The following is an 8500-nucleotide window of genomic DNA, read 5'->3' as shown; positions in this document are numbered from 1 at the left end:
AAATGTAGGAGGGATCCCCTTTCTCCACATCCTCTCCAACAATTGTTGTTTCTTGCCTTGTCTATCTTTGTATGAGGCTTCATTCTTTATTCATCAGATAAGTGCTAAAAAATATCAAGCATAATTCAATGACAGTTGGAGGAAGAAGTGAAGGTGACCTGATCTCTAACTTTCTCCCTGATCCAGTCTTCTCACCTCTCTGCCAATTTAGTGCTTTCTAGAACAACACCTTTATTGATGACCCAGGAAGGAGCAGGCAGAAGCTGGTTACCTATAGATGTGGGAGGACAGTTGTCTGACAGTTACTTCCTTGACAACTGGGGCCTCAGTCTGAGGATTCCAAGAATTTTTCAGGGTGAGCTTTTAAAGAGCTTCAGGTCCCACAACAAACAGAAAATTTAAGTTTGGGCCCTGCTTGTCTCCATTTTGCAGAAGATTAAATAAAGCAAGACCTGAGAAGTGGTTTACAAAAGACACCTAGATGGTGGCAAAGCCAGCAGAACCCAGGTCTCCAAGTTCTTTCTCCAAGGATCCTTCTACTATAATAAGTTGCCTCATGGGATGACTTGGGGACCCAGGAAGGAGCCCTTTCTGTAATTGAAGTTAGTCAATTCACCAAAACAATACTGAAACAGAAGAACAAAGTTGGAGAGTTCACACTTCCTCGTTTTACTTCAAACCCACAGTAATCAAACCAGTGTGGTACTGGCATAAGGATAAATATATAGACCAATGGAACAGAACTGAACTAAAATAATCCAGAAGTAAACTCATGCATCGATGGCCAATTGATTTTCAACAAGGGTGCCAAGACCATTCAATGGGGGAAAGAACGGTCTCTTCAACAAATTGTGTCAGGACAACTGGATATCTACATGTCAAAGAATGAAGTTGAACCCCTTCCTTACACCATTTACTGTAATTAACTTAAAATGGATCAACAACCTGTATATAAGAGCTAAAATTATGAAACTGTTAGAAGAAAAGATAGGGATAAATAATCATGAACTTGGATCTGGCAATACTCTCTTAGATATGACATCAAAAGCAAGAAGAGCAAAAGAAAAAATAGATAAATAAGACTCACCAAAATTAAAAACTTATGCATTAAGAAAGGGAAAAGACAGCTCATAGAATGGTAGAAAATATTCAAATCGTAAATCTGATAAACATCATAAATCTGATAAACATCTATATACAGAATATATAGAGAATTCTTACACCTCAACAACAAAAAGACAAAAACCTCAATTTAAAAATGGGCAAAAGTCTTGAATAGACATTTCTCCAAAGAAGTTATACAAATGGCCAAACAGCACATGAAAATATGCTTTATATCATTAGTATTTAGGGAAATACAAATCAACACCACAATGAGAAACCACTTTGCACCCACTAAAATGGCTAAAATGAAAAAAACAAACTCTGAAAATAACAAGTTTTGGAGACAATGTAGGGAAATTGGATCCATTGTACATTGCTGGCAGGAATGTTAAATGGTTCACCTGCTGTGGAAAGTAGAATGGTGGTTCTTCAAAAAATTAAATATAGAATTACCACATGATCCAGAAATTCCCCTTCTGGCTATATGCCTAAAATAATAGAAAAAATGTAGGCAAACAAATACTTTAACATGAGTGTTCATAGCAACACTATTCACAATGGCTAGAAGGCAGGAAAAACCCAAATGTCCATGAACAGACTGTTGGATAAATACAATGTGGTATATCCATACAATACGCTTCACTCATAAAAAGGGATCAAAATACTGATACATGCTACGATGTGGATGAACCTTGAAAACATTATTCTAGGTGAAACAAATCAGGCACAAAAGATCCCATTCTTGGGAAGAGAGATCTTCATTCATAAGAAATCTCCAGAATAGGTAATTCTATGGAGACAGAAAGCAGGTGTGTGTTGCCAGACGCTTAGGCAAGAGGGGGATGGGGAGTGACTGCTTAAGGGGTATGAAGTTTCCTTTTAGGATAATGAAAATATTTCAGAATTTGATAGGGGTGATTGTTGTGGCTTCACAACATTGTGAATGTACTAAATGTTACTGAATATACACCTTAAAATTGTTAATTCAATGTTATGTGAATTTCACCTCAATGGGAAATAAAGAGTTAATTCACTCAGAGAATCATTAAGAAAGAAAAATATTTAAACCTACTGTATGCTTCTTATGAACTTCTCACATTTTAGCCAGTATTGGGGGGAAAAAAAACCCTCACATGTACTTTCTGGAGCATGCAGAGTTGTGAAACACATGTACTGAATAAACTGAAATTATGAACTGACTGAACCCAAGAGGCCAATCGAGCTATCCGGCTGAGACTTTCCCTTCTAACCAGATGTGTACCTTCCTCCAAGCAGCAATGTCCCTATCCATTGTGCTACTTCCACTTTCCCTCTTTTATAAAGGATTCGACCTTTGGATGGAATCCTGGGGTGGGAGGCATGCTGGGATGAAAAGAGAGGGATGTCCTAGGAAGCTGAGCTTCCATAGGTAGCAGGTTGGCTGTGATTGGAGCGATAGTTCTTGTCAATGGACTGAGGACCAGTTAGGGAAGTCCAGAGATGAGAGGCTGAAGCGTTTGATAGAAGAGGCCCTTAGAGCAAAGCACAATCTCACCTAAAGACCATCACTCCCCAGGTCCCTTAACAGAGCTCAGGAATCTCTAGTAGAAATGTCTGTGATGATGGTGGCACAGAGTGACCATCCTGGTAGATTACGAAGGGAAGAATTGGGGCCTAACATGAGCTGAGTGATTCAGGACAAGACAGTGAATGGAATAATGGGAGGTTGGACCTGAAAGAAAACAGCATTACAGATGCCAAATAAGTTATGCCCAGGCATCTAACCAGCTCTGGGTAAACAGGATTGATGCTCCCTCATCCTTGACCACCATCCAATGAACCACTATGTTTATTGGATTGTTCTTCTGCACTGACTGTCATGGGTGTCCCTTTGGCTATGTCCCTTCTATGGCCCCTAAGGGCATGTCTGTGCCTTTAGGCCTCAACTGCATTCTACTATAGATATTTATGTGCGTAACTAAATCTTCACTGACTCTAAAGCCCCTTTTGGCCAGGATGAGTCTGACCAATCTTTGTTTTCCCCCACAAAGCCTAATATGGTGCTTTATTCTAAGAGAGTACTCATGAGATATTTATTGTGTGGATGACCATAGCGGACAGGTTTTATCTGCCAGCAAGATCTCACTGGGGGAAACACAATATGAACCTCGTATGGTTTTAATGGGGTATCAAACACAGAAGCCTTAGGGATGGCATATCACCTAGGCTGGTCTGATTCTAACTGTTTACTCTAGTCCTCATAGTGATTGGTCAGATGTGGGCATGTGACCTGAGCAGAACCAGGCAGAATCCTTCCATGAGATTTGACACAGGGTCTTAAAAAAAAATGTTTCTTCCTTTTGGATCATGAGCTGTGAGGACATGAGGACACCCAACGGTTCCCATAGCATATTTATTATCATGTTAAGAATCTTTTGTAAGAATCAAGACAAGCGTATGAGGCAAGCAAAGGCTGAATATGGAGAGAGAGACCAACAGAGCTTGATGGCATTTGACATTTTGGTCTTGCCTGCAGTCATTATAGCTCAGACTCACCAATTACAGGATGAAGAGTTTCCCTCTTTTCCCAGTTAGTTTGGTTTGAATTGGGTTTTTTTATTCATACGCAAGGATCATGACTAATGCCATGGCAGGATCATTAGTGAGAGTAACCTATTCTGAACCTAACTTAGCAGTAGAAAGAATCCCAGGCAGATTCTAGGGAGAAGAGTAGCAATTCGGTGTGATATAGTCGTGCAGTCTCCATACTCTCAGTGGTTAACTCAAAGCTTGGACACTTAGGGGAAGCCAAAAAATGCTTAGGAGCTTGGAGTCATAGATCAGCAGAATGCCTGGAGGATGGTGATGAAGCTAGCCTCAGCCATTGACACGGGGAGCTGAGGCAGAGATGGAGAGAATGGGAACACTGAATGGACCAGGAAGATAAAGTCTCAGTGTACATGGGAAGCAGAACCAAGAAAATCATGCCAAGATGAGTAAAGATTGGCAATGAGTAGACACTAGGCCAGACGCCAGGACAGCATCTATCTCTTCCACCCTTCATCCACCCATTTTATATTCCAGGCACTCTGTCACCTATCAAGGTTTTCCTAGTGACCATAATGACATAGCCCCAGCCCTCACAGAGTTTGTGCCTAGTAGAGAAGACAGATATATATTTTTAAATAATTTTTTATTATGTTATGTTAGTCACCATACAGTACATCCTTAGTTTTTGATGTAGCGTTCCATGATTCATTATTTGCATATAACACCCAGTGCACCATGCAATACGTGCCCTCCTTAATACCCATCACCAGCCTATCCCATCCTCCACCCTCCTCCCCTCTGAAGCCCTCAGTTTGTTTCCCAGAGTCCATAGTCTCTCATGGTTCATTGCCCCAAGAAGACATACATTAAAGAAGTAATTACATGGGAGTCCACAGCGGTATGGAGCAGGGAGCAGGCAGCAGGGAGCAGAGCACCTAACCTAATCAGGGTTTCGGGGGAGGCTTCACTGAAGAAGTCTCCCTTCAATCTATTTAAATTCGTGCGAATGTAAAATGCTTAGATGTGGGAACCATAACTTAATCTATTTCTTGTAAAAAAAAAAAAAAAGAGGGGTCTATACCACAATGTAGGGCTATTATTAGATGTTGTGCTTGGTATATAGAAGACAGTGAGTAAGTTTTAGCTGTTCTTATTACCCATAATTCCTAGATCAGTCAGAGAAGCAACGCCAATTCCCATCCATTTCTATGTCAATAATTTTGCCTCACATTCTGCTTCAGAATGGTTGAAGTGTTGGGAATGCAGGTGGTAGAAGAGAGGGTGTTCTTTGTCTACAGATGTTCTACAGATGTTCAGTGAAATGTGCGGAGCAGCCACTCACCCTGGCTGCTGATAAACTATTTTAAATGCAGTATCTTTGTCTTGGTATTTGAAAATATATCGTTGATTCTATGTAAACAGTCCTCTGACCATTTTTTGGATAAACCATACATGGTCAGGGGCTACATATTTTCAGTTTCATGAAAGACATTCCATAGGCATTTTATTAGGTGCCAACTATATGCCAAGGCTGAGTTAGGCACTAAAGATGGATTGAAGACATGGTGTTGCCTTGAGAAGATTATGGGGAAGAAGAGAGACAACGTGATCATTAAAACACGGGACGGTTTCAAGGGACAGTAAATACTTTCAAGAGTTGTAGAAACAGAGGAAGGAGTAAAGAATTCTTCCTGGAGAAGGGATAAGGAATAGCAACAAGGGAACTATGACATTTAAAGATGTGGTCATCCCTGAGGGGGTGAAGGCATTCCAAGCCAAGGAATACCATGGGCAATAGTCTGGAGATTTGAGTGGTGTCCTGTGGCTTCCACTTGGGCTTTGTGGGGAGGAAGTGGAAAAAAAGAAGTTGGAGAAGCAGATAGGGGGTGAATGCTTTGGAGTCTGGACTCTGACAATAAGGAGGTCCTGAGAGGCTTTTTAAAAAAGATTTTATTTATTTATTTGAGAGAGAGAGCATGAGAAGGGGGAGGGGCAGAGGGAGAAGCAGACTCCCCGCTGAGCATGGATCCTGATACAGGGGCTCAATCCTGGGACCCCAGGATCATGACCTGAGCTGAGGGCAGACGGTTAACCGACTGAGCCACCCAGGCACCCATCCTGAAATTTATTTAAGACCTGAGATGGTTGGAGTGGCATTCTAAAAAGATCACTCAGGTAGCACCATGAAGGATGGACTGGGGAAGGGGTAGGTTGGGGCCTAAGACCACCTGGGGGTGATAGAAATATCTCAGATAAGACACAGTGGTGGCCTGTCCTAGGGCGGTAGCTGTGGGAATGTTGAGGGAGGCTTTAGATGTAAAATCGAGAAAGAATGTGGCAAAAGTTTGGATGCGAGCCTGGAGGAGTTGAGGATGGCTCACAGGCCTTTGGCTTAGTGACTTGGAAAACATGGTCAGGATGTCATGGAGGGTGTAGGAATAGGGCAGGGGGTAGGAAGAAGCCAGGCTGATTTTCCTGGTTGGGCCCCCATGCACCTGGATTCCCTGGGTCCATACCTGGAGGATGAGGGGTACTGGGTCAGTCACAGGAGTGTGGGCAACCCAGGCAGTCAGTGGTCTCAACCAGGGAGCCCCTGTCCTAAAATAGAGCCAAAAGTCATGTTTTGAGGGAAGCAAACCATCCAGGGACAAGGAGGAGTGGCCAGACCCTCACACATACGCACTGGGGGAGCTTATGAGCTTTCCAAACCTGCGAGTACTTTCTCCATGGGCTCCTATGAGCCCAGCTGCAGACACAGGCGGGGACACTGATCCTGGGAGTACTTTCAGGGATTGAGGAGGCTCGGAGAGTCCCATTGTCTTATCCACTTTCTCTCTCCGAATAAGAAACTACAGGCCATTTCAAATGTACCAAACAAAGCAATAGATTTATATATTCTAAAGGGGTTCTATTTCCTGAGATGTAAAAAAGATTACAAACTCTTCAATTACACCTCGTTCTCTAATTGTGCTGTTTCCCTTCCAAACCGAACACCACGAGCCTGGCTAATTCATCATGCTTCAGCTCAAAGCTGAAGCTTGGCTAGCCACTCTGGCAGCTTCTTGCCTCAACTGAATGAAGTTCCGGAGACCTAACCCTTTTAATCACTAGTATTGGCACTTTCATTTTTGTTTTCCATTTAGTCAGATAACATAATGAAGGAAAATATGCTAATACGTAACTGTACCGCTAAAGGGACAAAGATGGCGACCGGGCCAAGAGCAATCTGTTTGCAGCCAGGCAGCACCACCATGCGAAACTCAAAATTCTCTCAAGAAATGCCATACAAGGGTCCAAGACAGGCACATGAAAAGGAGTTCCTAAGTATCTGTGTATGAAAGCATGGGTTATATGAAAGCCAAATATATGAGAGCCAAATAAAATTGAGGACCAAAATATTTACAGATTTATTTATTTATTTAAAATATTTTATTTATTTATTTGACAGAGAGAGAGAGCACAAGCAGGCGGAGTGGTAGTCAGAGGGAGAATCAGGTTCCCAGCTGAGCAGGGAGCTCAACGTAGGGCTCCATCCCAGGAGCCTGCGATCATGACCTGAGCCAAAGGCAGGCATTTAACCAACTGAGCCACCCAGGCATCCCTACAGATTAATTTTTGTAAAAATTGTCTTCTTTTTCATTACTTAAAAAAAATGAGTAGAATATCCAAGGTTCTCCTTTGTGCAATTCATATTAAATGTCTTCACCCTATTGTGATCTGTCAGTGGAGGGGGAAAGAGAATAGCCCTGACCATGAGGATAGGAAGTTGGCAAACTGAACCATCAGGTCCACACAAATGCCTTCCTCCTCCACCAGAAATAGGAGGTAAAAGATGAGACATTTAGACTATCAATTTAGGATATCCAATACCCAATTAATAGAAGTCCTAGAAAGAAGGAATAGAGAAGATGGGCAAGAAGAGAGATTCACCAAGAAATAATAGGTGAATTTTCATCAGAATTAAAGGAGGTGAATTTCCAGATTAAGAGTCTATTGACTGGGGCGCTTGGGTGGTTCAGTCGGTTAAGGGTCTGCCTTCAGCTGAGGTCATGATCCCAGGGTCCTGGGATAGAGCCCCATGTTGGGCTCCCTGCTCAGCTAGGTGCCTGCTTCTCTCTCTCTCTCTGTTCCTCCCCCCTCTGTTGTGCGTGCTCTCTCTCTGACAAATAAATAAAATCTTTTAAAAAAAGAGCCTGTTGATTGATTATCTAAGACAATGAATGAAAAGACACATTAAGAAATATCACCATGAAACATTCCAACAGGTGTAGGGAAAATTTCCTAAGAGCTTTCAGTGACAAAACAAGACAAATTCCCATACAAAGTCTCAGGAAGAGGAACGTGTGTCTTGAGAAGTCTGACAAGGGCGCAATCCTTTTAAAGTACTATGAAAAAATGATTTCCAGTCTCGACTTCAGTACCTTACCAAATAAAAAAATGTGCCCTTTCTGAGGAAGGTACTGAAGGAGATGTTCCAGCAAGACAAAGGAGTACCTTAACAAAGTAGAGGAAACAGGGTCTAGGAAACAGGGTTACAGCAATATTTTTATTGTCAGAACAATCACTGATAATTTTTTTACTCCAATATAATTATACTATGTAGCTACTGAAGAATGAGAGAGAGAAGGTAAAAGGGAGAGCAGTGCAAGGTGCTAAGTTCTCATCCACCATATGAAAAAGCCCTTAGATGATTTCTAAAACTGATCAATAAAAACAGCAGCATAAGCGCATTATTCAGAAACAGGCAAATGCCAAAAGCAGCCCTAGCAGTGGACAGTGGTTTCGTTGCTTCTGGGGAGGAGAACAGGGCACAGTGACGGGATGGGGAGCAGATGGCAGGAAACCAGTTTTGTTGTTGTTAAACATC

The sequence above is a fragment of the Ailuropoda melanoleuca genome, chromosome 5 (assembly GCF_002007445.2).
Source record: "Ailuropoda melanoleuca isolate Jingjing chromosome 5, ASM200744v2, whole genome shotgun sequence".
Lineage (NCBI taxonomy): Eukaryota > Metazoa > Chordata > Mammalia > Carnivora > Ursidae > Ailuropoda > Ailuropoda melanoleuca.
The sequence above is the reverse complement of the archived record's forward strand: the minus strand, read 5'-3'. Positions refer to the sequence as shown.